The sequence below is a fragment of the Pteropus alecto genome, unplaced genomic scaffold (assembly GCF_000325575.1).
Source record: "Pteropus alecto unplaced genomic scaffold, ASM32557v1 scaffold131, whole genome shotgun sequence".
NCBI lineage: Eukaryota > Metazoa > Chordata > Mammalia > Chiroptera > Pteropodidae > Pteropus > Pteropus alecto.
The window spans coordinates 2,079,021-2,093,920 of NW_006434709.1; the positions used below are offsets into that span (position 1 = coordinate 2,079,021).

General features: G+C 41.6%; 1 long non-coding RNA gene across 1 annotated transcript in view; it reads left to right on the forward strand.

Annotated features, from left to right (window-relative positions):
• The first annotated feature begins 1,070 nt into the window (after positions 1-1,070).
• Positions 1,071-14,900, forward strand: part of LOC102889557 — a 113,059-nt gene continuing 99,229 nt past the window's right edge. The window contains exon 1 of the long non-coding RNA XR_003045641.1: positions 1,071-1,139. This is a non-coding gene — a long non-coding RNA (uncharacterized LOC102889557). The remainder of the gene's footprint in view (positions 1,140-14,900) is intronic.

A 14,900-nucleotide genomic window follows, 5' to 3' on the forward strand; every position in this document is an offset into this window, starting at 1 on the left:
ACAAATGAATTAATGAATCGGGAGAGAGAAAATATATCCAAAAAAGGAAAAGAGGATTTTTCAGAAGAAGATACCTAATAATATAAATGCTGCTGATAGGAAAAGGCCAGTGTTGATAAGTAAAGAGCCCTTAGCTTTCTCACTCTTTTCACAAAGCTCAAGGAGTCACAGGAACATGGTCCTGGAGGGGCAGAGGGTGACTACAACCACCAAACAGGAATGAACGCTCATGGGGAAGAGGTGGGCTCTAAAGATACCGGGCGACTACCGTTGGACAGGACACCAAATGAGGCCAGCAGGTGCTTTCTGGCTCCACTCCTTTTTTGGCTCATGTGGTTGCCAGTGTGTGCGTACTGGGCTCCTCTGAGTCAGGAAAGAATCATTTCTCATTCTTTGTCTGACTAAAGTAAGGGATCTGTGTTTGTTTCTTTTAATGCTGGACTTCCAATGAGTGGGGGAGGCAGGGAACACCCACGTGTAGAATCTGGCCTTACATGAGTGTGGCAGATTGGTCTCTGAACTTTTTTTAACTGAAGGCATCCTCAGCACTGGCTTCATACATAAGTATCATTTTCTGAATGTATAGAAGGCTGTGGGTTTTCTCTCCAAGGCAGTGGTCTGGAAGTGCCTCTAAATGGAGGCGTTTTGTGATGCAGTAAAACAGGGTTTGAAGGAAGGGAGGGGCAAGGGTGAGTCCCCCATCTCTGGTCCCTAACTAACCACACCATCTCTTCCTTTTGGGCCCTTGAACAATCTAGGGATACGTGACTTTCTAGAAGTACATGAAGGGAGACAGAATGGGGTCACCATGGCAAGACAGGCTGGCCACACATAGAGATAGCCATGGAGTCAACTTACCTTAGAGCTTAGTTTGGCCCTCAGCCTTGCCTGGCTTAAGACCTAACTCATTAACATACAAAGAGTGGATCAGCTCTCTCTGGGGAGCCGACTCATTAACCCAGCTCTCAGACGTGATGTACGTGCAGGGATAATATTTTGATTTCCTGACCAATGTTTTTTTTTGTTTCCTGTTGCCCTGTAACCCTTCTTCCCCTTGAGATGGCTGTACCAGGAGGCATCTTTCATCTCAAGGCACTGCTGTAGAGGAGAATGCAGAGAAGGGAAGACTAAGGACTTAGGTCAGTATGAGTTGTCTCTTCCTCACCATTAGATCAAGTTTTTCCAGACTGGGAAATGCACGCTGTTTCAGGGCAGGGCCCTGGGCACTTGTTAAGGTATGCACTTGTCCCTAGGGTGTCTCCATGCCTGAGAGCGCAACAATAAACGGCAAATAAAAATCACCATGACAGGTTGAGAGAGTGAATGAAGAAAAAAGTAAAAAGCTTTGTCTTCTTTTATGAAAAAGGGGCCCCACATTTTCATTTCACACTGGGCCCCACAAATTATGTAGCTAACCCTACTGGCAACTAGAGCATTCCAGGAATTAGCCAGAAGTCTAAGAATGTTCTGGGGATATTGGGGCTTAAGTAAGAATATAAGTTAGCCCTGCCTAAATTTGGAAGAATTTTGGGCTATTTCAAGCCATGAGAAATGTCAACCCTAGTGGTAAAGGACTATTAGCAAAACAAATGTAAAATGACTGCACATGTGATAAGGAAAAAAAATCAAACTTGTTAAAATATATTTGTTGGCTGTTGAGCTTCCTTTAGAAGAGGAAAAAGGTGTGATAGAAAAGGCTGTTTAGCTTGTTCCCCCTTGAAGCAAGAACACGGCTTGTTTATCCTGATAATATGGGATCAGATCTAACTATCAAAACTTCAGAAAATCTTGATTTGAAAAGAGAGTTCCTCATACCTTTTTCGGTATTGGGTGCCATGAAATCCTGATTGTTGCTAGTTTTTACTCAACAATGATATTGTGTTTATTCAGTTCCTAGAGAGTTGAACTTACTTCAAATGGGTCTTCCTTTTAAAAAAAAAATCACTTGTCTCCTTTTGTGTATTTCCCATTCATATTACTTTTTCTTATTTATTTGCATGCGCTTCCTACACATAAAATATAACATTTTGTTTGTCATATGTGTTGCAAACAGGTTTTCCCATTTTATCCGTTGTCTTTTAACTTTGTTCCTCTGGAATGTCTTCAAGCCACATCATCTGATGAGAATGCAAATTAATAATTACCTAATTTACCATTAATAATCATCAACATTTACTGAGCATGTACTAAGTGTTTTATGTGCCATTAATTCTCACAATTACCTTATAAAGTAGGTACTGTTGTTAGTTCCATTTTATAGATGAAGAAACAGATGAGAGAGAGTAAGTAATTTGCCCAGTCACCCAGCCTAGGAAGGGATGGAATATGGATCTTGATCCCAGACCTGCCTGACACCCAAGTCCCAGGTTCCAACTCTGCACTATGCAATACAGTAGCCATAGGCGGCTATTGAACACTTGAAATGTGACCAGCCTAATTTGAAAGACTAATTATGAAAGAAAGAACTGGAGATGTCACATTATTAATTCTTGAATTTATTACACATTAAAATAGTATTTTTAATACATTGGGCTAAGTAAAATATTTTACTGTTTCTTATTTCTTTAATGTGGCTACTAGAAAATTTAGAATATGAATCAGATTAGATTTCTGTTGACAGGACAGTTCCAACCACTTTCATACACTGCCATCCTTCACTTGTGTCAAGACAGTCTTGATCATCCCTTGCGTCTCTCCCACTTACATCGCACCGTTGGCTTCCTTTAAAATTGTTAAAATAAAACCTCCAGGTTTTTTTTTTAAAACATGAATTAAAATCATCCCAGAACTTCACTTTCTTGAACATTCTCAGTCCCTTCCACTCTTTCTCATATGACTAGGTTTTGCCATCCTTGTCATCCACATGCGGATATTCTCCAGTATATATATGGCTTTGTCTCCCTCAACTCCCTACAATGGGAACACTGCCATTGCAGATAACCCAGAAAAGTGATGCCCTGAAATTCCTTGAGACAGAAAGTAGAATGGTGGTTGCCAGGGGTTGGGGAAGAGTTACTGTTTAACCAGTATGAAGTTTCCGTTTGAGATGATGGAACAGTTCTGGAGATGGATAATAGCCACAGTTGCACAACCATGTGAATGTACTTAATGTCACTAAACTGTACATTTAAAGTTGGTTAAAGTGGTACATTTTATCACAATTTTTAAAAAAGAGTGCCATTCTCATATTACAACATGGATGAACCTTGAAAACATTATGCCAAGCAAAATAAGCCTGACACAAAAAGACAAGTCTATGATTCCACGTATATGAGATAACTAGAATAGGTAAATTTCTAGAGACAGAAAGTAGATCAGAAGTTATCAGGGTTGCGGGAAGGAGTTAAAGAAAAGGGGGCAGGGCAGAGAGCAGTGTCTGCTTGGGGGAGAGATCTGAAGAGTGGGAGCCTGAGCGTCAGGGACAGATGGCGGGGAGGGCCCATAGTAAGCGCCCTGCGCCCTTTGCGCTCTTTGCGCTCCATGCCCAGGCATAGGCGCCTTTTGTTTAGGCAGTGACAGCAGCAGCCCGACTGGCTTCCAGGCCAGGCAGGGGAGTGCCCACTGCGTGACCGGGGGAAGCTGGGCCTGGCTGAGCCGAGTGGGGGCCGAGTGGCGGCCCAGGAACCCGGTCGGTCCCTCAGCCCGTGTGCCCTTGCCTGCCCGCCTCAGCTCCCCGCAGCCCACGATTGTCCTTTCCAACGCTGGCGGCGCACTGCTCCCTCCCCCTTTTCGCCATTCTCCTTTAACAAAGAGCTCAGAGAAACCCAAAGCCGCGCGCTGCACACGCTCGCGCCCACGCCCCCGCCCCCGCCGACGCCCACGAATTGGAAAATATCCGCACTGGCGTGGCTGTTGGGAGGCTCCACCGGTGTGTGGCTCCTCTGCGGGCGCCCGGGGATCCTCCTTGCCTCTGAGTCTTTATCGCCGATCCTGGGGTCCTAGGTGTTTTGGGTTTTGTTTTGCACTTGCTTCTTTTACTCTGTAAGTATTAAGGATTTCCCCCCTCTTTCTCTTCCTCATCTTTCACTACCCCAATTTTAACCAGCATTAAGTATATACTTCTGTAATTTCCCCCATGATGGCCCAAGCCAAATCAGACACGGGCGCGGGTGCGCTGTGTTTCCTTTTGTTTTCTAAAATGGCATCATATAACATACGCCGCCCTGCCTCTTGCTTTTCTAGTACACCGTCGAAACGCCAAATCCTAATTGGGACCCACTCTGTTAATGGCTGAATATTAATCCATGGCATAAAGGCACCTCAGTTCATTTAATAGATCTGTCGTTTATGCCCTTTCCTTTGTTCTGTCTTACCACCATAAACGGTGCTGCCTTGAATATACAGCCCCTAAACTCGGAACATTTCCGTAAGAACTTGTTCTTCTCAGGCTCAGGAGGATTTTGCGGGTCCCACGGTGTAAATATCATAAGAACAGCGCCTGCTTTCCGCCCAGCTGGAATCCACACGCGATGCAGTCTCCATTTTCCTACAGTAGGCCTTTTCTCCTCCTTTGCAAGATAACTTCCTCCTGGGCCTCAGCCTTCTCTCATTTCACCGCCCCCCTTCTTTAACCTCGCCCCTCCCTTTCATATTTTCAATTTCATCTTCCAGAGGTTCTCGAATCTCCCCATCCTAAGGAAAAAAGAACCTGCTACTTCTTGTCATGTTGCTTTCCTTCCATTTACTACACAACTTGAAAAACATTTTCAAATTATTTTGCTATTAGCTATATGCCCGTAGCTCATAACCCAAAGATATAATATAAAAGGGAGAGCTAGCTGACCTTGGCTGCTAACCACTCATTCCCCTCCCCCAAAGCCACGACTGATACCACTTTCCTGTGTATTTTTCCAGGAGAATTATAGCATTGTATATCTATTTCACAAACAGTAGCATAAGGTGCAGATTGCTCTGCAATGCCGCTCTCTCTGGCTCCTCGCCAATTTCCCACCCGTTCTCCCCTCTGCTCTTCTTACACTGAAGTTTTCTCCAGAGGGTTGAAAACGCTTATCTAGTCCCTTCCCCTAGATTGCCTCCCATATCTGATCAGGTGCTGGGCCTTGACAGTGCAGCCTTTGCAATATTTATTTATCCAGTCCTTCCTCTTTGTTCCTCTGACCCCACCTTCGGGCTTCATTTGTCACCTTGCCAAGGCACTGCAGTTGCCTCTTGGCTCTACCCTCACAAGATCTTGCCACTGGTTATTGATTTAGTATTCCATAGCAAATACTCTTCCAAGGAAATGGCTGCTTAGTTTTAGGAGATTAAGTTTATTGGATGGAAGTACTGGCCTGGGTAACCAGAGGCCGGAGTAGAAAATCTAGACTTGCCCTTTCCTTGCTGGTACCAACTTGTGCAAATCGCTCCACATCTCTGGTTTCCTTACCAGATGATCTCCAAGGCCTTCTGGCTCTAGCCTTTGTGAGGCTACTGTTACAGTTCTGTTCCTCTCCCATCTCCACTGCCTATGCTGGCCCTTTCCCCAATCATCCATACTTTCCATTTTCCTCTTTCTGTGCCTCTGGAAATCCCTCCTTCTTATTCAGAATACCCAGATCTACCCGTTCTTGAAGCCCTGATTTCAGTTGTGGTTTTTCTCAAAAAGCCTTCTACAGTAGCCCAAATTAGAGGAACTGCTTTGACCTTGCAAGCCTCAGTCTGTAGCACTTTATCTTACTAATGGCACTGGCCTCTCTGTCTTGGTAGAGCTGTTCCATGGACCTGTCCTTCTACCACCATCTGCTCTCCCCCATGATCCCTAGCATAGTACTTTGTACATGGTTACTTTGATATGGTTTGGGGAGTCCCAAGACCTCGGCCCCCATCCCAGCTCTGACAATAAATAATTGTATTACTTTGAACATGTCACATAGTGTTTTTGAGCCTCATTTCCCCAAATGTAAAATGGGAATAATAACCTATTTCATAGTGTGGTTGTGTCAATTAGATGAGATAATATATGAGAAACTGCTTTGTGAACTGTAAAGCTATCTACAGATAGTAATAGTAAATGTGATAGTAAAGATAAATATTACTCAGATGCTAGCAAGAGTGATTGCTTTTCCAAAGCAGAATTTAAAAAGAAGGTGGGGAAAACTATGGAAAATGAAAGAGTTTTTCCTCTTGAGTACAGTCTCAAAATTTGGGGACTCCATTCTAATTTTTCCTTTTAGATCAATTACTAGATGGTATTAAATATAATAGTAAAAACTAGAAATAACCAAAATTTTGAACAATGGGAAATGATTAGATTATGGTTAATGGGAATAATATGTGGTCATTAAAACTATATTTTGTTAGAATACTTATTGCTGTGGGAAGCTAGCCATAACATAAAAGTTTAAAAGGCAGGATACTAAATAGAGTTTGCGGAGAGAAGGTGTTAGAGGAGAAGAGGCTTTTCCTACCACTCCTCCTCCTAGCTTTCTGTTAGACCTCCAAATGGGGCACCTAGTGCCAGAGAACTTGGGACATATTCCAGGGGCTGCATCTTACTCAGATGGCTCACTCCCTGCCTCTCAGGAGTCAGGGATGCAGGACAGATGAACCAGGAGCCTGGTACCTCAAGGGAGGCCATAGCCTGTCCCAGATCGAGGGGCAGCCTTTGGCCTCCCCCTGTGTCCCCATGGCATGACGTTCCAGGGTCCTCTCTGCACCATTTCTCTCAGCTGGACTGTGGACTTCAGACTAATAGAACCTCTTAGAGCCTACTTTGACAGTTTCCAGAGTGAGTTTACAGGAAAGGCTCCCTCCAGCCAAAAAGCGGACTCCCAAGTACAAACACTGGAGAACTAAGTTCCAAAAAGAGGGGGTCATGGGTCACAGGAGTGGGCAAAAAAGAGCCATCACAGGTGGTTGGGGAAGCTCAATGGACTCCAGAGAGAAGATGGCATTTATGCTGGCCATGGAATGATGGTAGGAATTTATCAAGTGGAGAAATGACCATTAAAATAAAGCTATATCATTATTTTCTTACCCACATTTTATACCCAGGGTGGGGGAAGGAAGATGTTTTGTTTAAAGAATCCTTTCCCCTTATTACAACTTTTACTGTGGAAATGTGGAAAATAAAGATTAGAAAAATAATAAAAGTCTCCTATAACCTTACCAACCTAGAGCAGTAATTCTCAACTTTGGTTGCACATTAGAATCTCCTGGGGAGCTTTTAAGAAATAACCATGAACTATCTGCAGAGAATCTGATTCACTTGATATGAGGTGGGGTCCCAATGTCTACACACACAGACACACACAAACATACACATAATCCCACACATCTCACCCATCCATTAGCAAATCCTGCCAGTCTACCTTCAAAATATATCCAGGATGTGAACACTTCTTAGCACCTCTAATGCTATCCCCTTGTTCCAAGCCATTGCCTTCTGCCTGGATTATTGCTGTAGCCTCCTACTTAGTCTCTAATTTCTATCTTCAGCCCCCACACAGTTTAGGCCCCCAAGTGTGTTCTCTACATTGCATTTCATGGCATGATCCTTTAAAAGCATAAGTCAAGTCATGTCCCTCCTCTATTCATGGAATCTCACAGTGGTTCCCCATCTCACTCAGGATAAAAGACAAATCCTTGGAATGGCTACAATGTCTTACATGACCTGATCTGGCTACTTCGTTGACCTTGTCTTCTCCCAATTTCTCCTGTGCTCACTGCACTCCAGTCACACTGCCTCTTTGTTGTTCCTCAAACTCAAGAATGTTGCTGCCTCAGGGCCTTTGCACTGCTATTCCCTCCGCCTGGACTCCTTTGGTGGTTCTCACCTTTCCTTCAGGTCTCTGACAAATGTCAACTCATCAAAGGGGTCTTCCCTCACCATCCTAAATAAACTTTCAAAGTCCCCCCATCTCCCACACTCCCTACACCCTCTTAGCTGCTTTACTTTTCACCAGGACACTTTTAATCACCATAGCTATATCTTTTTTGTTAGCCCCAGGCCCTAGACTTAAAATCTCTCATGAAAACAGCTTTCCTGTTTTTCTCTCAAACCTCTCTATTCATTGAAAATCAACAGTCCCATTGTCTACCTTTCCCAGCCCCTAAGCTTACATTCTCCAAACTCCTCCCACCTCCTCTTCACCTGTCAGTTCAGGAAACTGAACTTCCAAAGGAGTCATCAGACTTCCAGCCCCACAAATGGCCCAAACTTTAGGCCCAGGCCAGGCTTTGCTAGGGAACTCTGCTACACATGTGCTTATTATTTATTTATTTTTTAACTTTTTACATGAAGGAGATCAAAACATTTCTATTGTTGGACAGGGTGTTTTCTAAGTTTTTACTATTGTAGGCAACCTTGAACACACCCATGATTGCTCCCTTGAGATAAATTATTTGAAGAAGAATTTTGAGCCAAAGGGTACATAATTTTCAAGGCTTCTGGTGTGTATTGCCAATTTTTCTTTCAGTTTATTTAATTATAGTCCTACCAGCTGTACGTGATGCCGTTCATATTCTTATATCCTTGACAAAAGTGGGTATTTAAAAACATTGGGAGAAGTGAAAAATATCTTGTTTTAATTGACATTATTGATGAAGTTAGACATCTTTTCATCTTTCTTTTTTTAATAATTTGTCTCTGCCCTTTTTTCTTCTGTTGGGATATTAGACATTTTCTCCTGTCGATTTATAATCACTTTTATATTAAGAACATTTACTCTTTGACATGTATGTACGAACTTTTTTTCAGTTTATTTTTTACCTTTCAATTTTGTTTTACACTTTTTAACGTAAAAATTTATAAATATTTAGGAAACCAAGCTTCTAAATCTTTTTCTTTGCAGTTTTTGGTTTTGGTTTCCTATGTTAGGTGGCAAGTTTTAAGTAGTTCCGTGATATTCCCTGACAGAGTATTAAGTGGAGTCGACTTTCCAGCTCTCAATCCACCTAGCCGGTGGCTTTCAAACTTTTTTTTTTACTGTGACTTGAAGTAAAAAATACATTTTGCATTGCAAACCACTACCCAAAAAAATATTTAAAAATACTTCATGAAACACTACTTACTCTAACTACATATGATATAGTTTGATATTTCCTGTTTGACTAATTCTATCCTACTCTCTTTCATTAAAAAAAAAAGGTGTCAGTCTTGATCCAGTAAATTGATTTAACCCATCAATGGAGCCTTGACCCAGAATTTGAAAAACACAAATCTGAACCCTGAAGAGCTGCTTTTCTCTCTCCCCTCAAATCTTACCCACTTTAATGCCACTTTCAGTCATCTCCCACTCCAAGGGGGTGATGGAGAGGCCAGACAATTATCAATCCATAGAGATTATTGAAGACCCGTGTACAAGAACTGAGGTCAAACTAAGCTGTAAGTGACATCTAACAGGCAAAAGCAAAAACCCTGGTTTTGGATTTCAAGCCTGACGTTTTTTATAGTTCCATGGTCCTGAAATCCTCACTCTAGTTATATTCACTTTAATGTAGTCCTAGAAAACTCCTCTTGTCTACTGTGTAATCTGGAATTTGGCAACAAATGGTCAACAGGATCTGCTCCAGCTCAGCTGTTCTTGCAATTAGAGCCTATTTTCTCAGGCAGAGAAACTAATCCAATGCATTCTTTGAACATACATTTACCCTGGCATGGAGAAGCCAGCCCCTCCGTTTAAAGGTAGAGCATGATTAGGTAACATACTCTGAAAGAAGGCTGATGGCATAAAGGGAAAAAAAAAGAAGTGATGAATCTATTAGAAAGGCTTTATAAGGGACATTAGCCTAGGATTGAGGTCAGAAGACCTGAATTCAAGTCCTCATTCCCTCTGGGATTTTCCAGTATTCTGTCAGGGCCGAGTCAAAATTCCTCTGTGCCTCATTTTTCTCATCCATAAATGGTTATAATAATAGCAGCTATATTAGAATTGTGGAGGAATACAACTGAAATAGCAGGAAGGTGTTATATAATGGTAGTTAGTGTTGCTGTTAATTCACATACAGGCCTCCTGACTTTGAATGGCTAGCTGAACTATTGGCCATTTAATTTGGTTAGTGATTTGTGTCTATAGCTGGACTCCAGTTAGACCATATGGTTGTAATAGCCTTAAATGAGTTTGGAATTTAGGCCAGTCACCTCTGATTATTGCTTGTGAGAACTGGCTGTGCATGGGTTTCTATGCAATGAACCCAAACACACAGCTAACTGTAGTCAAATGCATGGCATACCTTTTTTTCTTCTTAAAGAGAGTACTTGGAATTTCCTGGAAAATGAGCACAGCCTACCTCCTAGGCAACTCTGAGCTTTCCAGATTGGATGCCTTCATTTTTCCTTGCTCTGAGCATCCCTCTGACCCCTAAACCCCCAAGGTTTAGAAGATAAGCTCCAGAGTAGTCACCTTGCTGCAGGGGTCCACTGAGTTTAAAACTGCAGATGTGCTCCCCAAGTTTGCAACACCAGATAATGATGAAACAATGAATGGAACAAAGCTTAGGCTGAATTTATGGCTCAGAACATTTCTACAAGAGCTTCTTGGGGTGAGAGTGATATGGCTCTCCTATTCCTTTCTTAGTCACCCAGAAAATTTCCTGCTGGGACACACTTGGGGGTCTTCCTTGCCCACAGGGACTCCCCCTTTCTCTGATAAGAGCTGACCATAGGTTGAGGCCCAGTGGTCATATCTGGGGTCCAGGACTCCCATTTCCCTAGGCAGAGCTGACTGATAAGGCTGAAGACACCTAATTTAAGCAGGCAAACCAGATTCTCTCTCTTGGGAATTTGAAACCTGAACGGAGAGTCTCTGAGCCTGGCAAGCTTGGGCCTGGTCACATGAACCACTGCATGCTAGAGAGAAGGTCCCCAGCTGCCTGGTTTCTGCCAGTACAGCCCTGTTTGTTAGCTCTTCTTTCAGCTCTTTGCATCACCTCAGTCTCCTTCCAATAAAGTCCCATTTGGATCAGGTCATCAAAGTTGCTTTGGAAGGACTCAAAAGACCCTAAAACCAAAACCAAACCAAGCCAAACAAAAAAACCATTATAAATATAATAGCATCCAGAAAGTAGAGGCATGGTGAAGTAGAAAGAGCATTGATTTGGTTTTTATATATTTTTTAAACTCTTTCCAAACCTAGGGTAGTTTTGAATCTTGTTTCTTTAACTGACTAGCTATGTAAATTAGGGAAGTTATCCTGAGCCTTAATTGCCTTGACTATGAAATGGAGATCACCTATGTCATAAAATTGGTTCTTTAATAAGTCAAGTGACATTTATTTTGGTAACTCGTTGGCTATTTTTGCTTATTTCTTAGTCCTGAGCTGCATGACAAATAGCTGAAGCTTGAAATTAGTGATAGTAAGGCACTTTAAGTAAAATGTACATTTGAACATTTTATTAAACCAAGAACCCTCACTATCTCTATACCCTTTAGAAATAAAGAGTTAATACTTTTCCTACTCAAAAGGATTTTGTTTGATCACCTCGAAATCTCCCAGAACAGAAGGGTTGAGGACACGGTGATAGCAACTGCACATTCAGAATGATCCTTTAAAAAAATCTGTGGTGAAATACACATAACATAAAATTTACCATCTTAACCATTTTTAAGTGTACGTACAGTTCAGTGACGTTAAGTACATCCACATTGTTGTGCAACCATAGGATGGTCTTGTTTTTAGTGTGATTTAAAATGTTTAATTGCATTGTAATTTAAATTTGTATGTTTTACTAAAAATTTTACTAAATATTCACGAAAAATTTTATGATTTACTAAAATGAAAAAAAACCTTTCTAAACCCTTTGTCAGACCACCTATTTCAATTTTTCTGGATTAGAAATTGCAGTGACTATTTGTATGAACTGGGTCAAGTTCTAAGCAGCTTTCAGCTCTGCCCCCAGAACAGTTCTTAAAAGTTAGTGCTAGAATTTAGGAATTGCTCAATACAAGGTCCTTAATTTACATGGTTGTCTATTTGGTTGGTCATTCAGGCATCAAACCTTTACTGAGCCTACTCCCAGAAACTAGGATGGGCGCTGGGGGATGAACGAGCCAGAGTGGCCAAACCATTGTCCTTCCTGGTGGAGCTTGTGCTGTCTAGAGGGTTCAATGAACCCAGCACAATGGGTTCAGTGGCTGGAGAGCAGGAGAAAGGTGCTGATCTGCACCTTTGTAGTCAGGGAACAGATTTTGAAGGGCTTCCAATGACACAGAGAAGAGTTTAGATTTTATTTTTCTACAGTAACGGAAGCAGTGGGGTGGGAGTGGAGTTGGAGTCCGGTCTTAAACTAGAGAGTGACACAGTTAGACATGCATTTCAGAGCAAGCCCTGGCAGCAACGCAAACAGATGGTGGGCTGGAGAGGCACAAAATAGGACTCGGGGGCTCAGCGAGAGGCCTGTTGCACTTAGTAGCTTGGAAACTTGAAATGTCCTTTTAAAATTGCACAGTGAGAAAGCCAAGTACATAGCCCAGCCCCAGGTTCTTTCAAAGTGACTGTGATATGGATTTTTCAAGACTTTGCATATCAGAATTTGCTGATATTTCCTTTCAAGGAAGCCTCTCTTCCACCCAGGCTGCCTTTTTTCCCTCATTCCATTATCAGTTTCCTCATGGCCTTGCTGGAGAAGGTCCCTCCTCTGAGAATATTGTAAGAATGAAACTCTCTAGAAAAATGTGAAGTATTCCTGACTATGCCACCTCCACACCAGCAGCAGGCTTTGCAATGCTATCTTTGTGCTTTCAGATAAAGAGATCAAAGTTTCTCCAAGATCTGATTCCCCAGGCTGATTTACATGAAGAGGGATGGGGGTGGGGTGGATGGAATAGGCATGATAGGATGCAGATGGAAATACCTATTTCAAAGGTGAAGTCTTGGGGGAAAAAAAAAAAAAAAAAGGTGGAGGGAATCTCCACTATAGCTTGGCAGCATTATTGGATCACTAGCAAGGGAACCAGCCCTATTCTCTGCCTGTGGGATCAGACACAAAATCTAGGGCAGAGTCTGACCTCAATCTAGAATCCTGAAATGTCTACTCTGGAAGCTCCTAACGCTTATCTAGGCCAACCCACCGTTTTATAGATGGGGAAATTGGTATCTCAGATGTGGCCAACCAGATCTAGAAGACAACTGCTTGGGGCTTTTTATTTATAATTGAAAAATATTTGACATATAATGCGTAAATTTGGGGTGTACAGCATGTTAATTTAATACATTTATGTATTTTAATGTGATTGTCATTGTGAAAATTAGCATCTCTATCACGATACATAATTATTATTTTTTAGTAGTTGAAATCATTAAGTTCTGGTCTCTTAGTAAGTTTGATGGTTATAATAAAATATTGTTGTCTATATTCTCTATACTGTGCATTAAGTCTCTAGGGCTAAAAAAAAAAAATACATTTAACCAATCAATCAACCTCTAGGGCTTATTTACTACTCGTTGCAAATGCTCTTGGCATTATGTCCAGTGTACTTTCCACAATCTCCTACTGCTTACATCTACTAATATGTGTGTATGTGGGTATATAGGTTTATAATAAATAAAACTTGAGAGATGAATAAAACTGAACAGAATGTGCCCTAAAGTAACTATATTTTACAACTGCACCAATTCAGAAAGAGCTTAAGTCAAAATGCTCAGCCTTTAAGGGAGCCTGGCTTTGGAGGATCCAGTCTCCATATGGACCAGTTAACTTTTGACTCCAGTAAACCTCATCCATGGCTGAACATTAGAATCACCTAGGCACTCTTTAAAAATTCTAAAGCCCAGGCCCCAAACCAGACTAATTACATCAGAATCTGTGGGGGTGGGGCCCAGGCAGCAGGCCTTTTTGCAGCTCCTCGGATGAGGACACTGGGTAGCTAACTTAGGTGGAGAACCACTGCTCTTTCCCAAAGTCATGTCCTGAATCTCTTATTCTGACAAGCATGTTAAAAAAGTTTGCAATCTTTGAAAAAAAAAATTGTAAATAGACTGAAGATCGATTGCTGTGTGTTTCGATCATATTAAAAAGTATTTAAAGTGTATGTGTTCTTGAAAATGGTTTTTTAACTTGTGTATTCTCTACTGTGTGAAAGCATCTTTGTTGTGTCAGGGCTTGTATCTGTGATGCACCCCAACTAGACCTCAGTTTTTGCTGCCAGGGAGGCAGTTTGGCCAACTGGTTTGTAATGGAGGTTCTGGAATCCAGTTCACTTTCTTACTTACAACAAGTTACTAAGTCAGTGCAAAGTGCCTAGCAAGTAGTCAACTTTGTAAAACCTGGAGCTATTATTGTTATTTCTATTATTATTTATAGCTTTGTCCCTTCATGCTTCCTTGGGCAAAGTAGGTGTTCAATAAAAGTTCATTGGTTGATGTCGCATAGGCAGCACTGTGCAACAGAAATGTAGAAGCCAAAGATCCATCCTTTCAAATTTTCTAGTGGTCATATTTTAAAAAGTAAAATGAAACAGGTGAAATTAATGTTAATAACACAGGTTATTTAACTCAAAATACAAATATTGTCATTTCAACATGTTAGTATTAAAAAATATTAATAAATTATTAATGAACTATTTACACCTTTTTTTTTCCTGTACTATCTTTGACATCTGGTATGTATTTTACATCTTAATTCAGACTAGCCATTCGCTGCTCTACAGCCATGTGGGACAAGTGACAGCGTGTTGGACAGCACAGGTTTAATGTTTCCTTCATGTCCCCAAACCTGCACATTGTAAGTTTCCATTAAACGTGCTCCTCTGGACGGGTCCTGTCTCCCAACCCTTCCTCACAGGGGCATGCATGCTCTGCCCAGGCCTTCTCTTGTTCCAACCTGAGCACTTTTTGAAAAAAGGATAGTTTTTGGCCTAATATTGTAAACTTCGATCCTCGTGCGAATATTCCATGCCTTTGAAAGATCCATCGGCCTCATTCTTCAGCTTGCCTGCTTGTGCCAGGAAATTTGTGGCCATA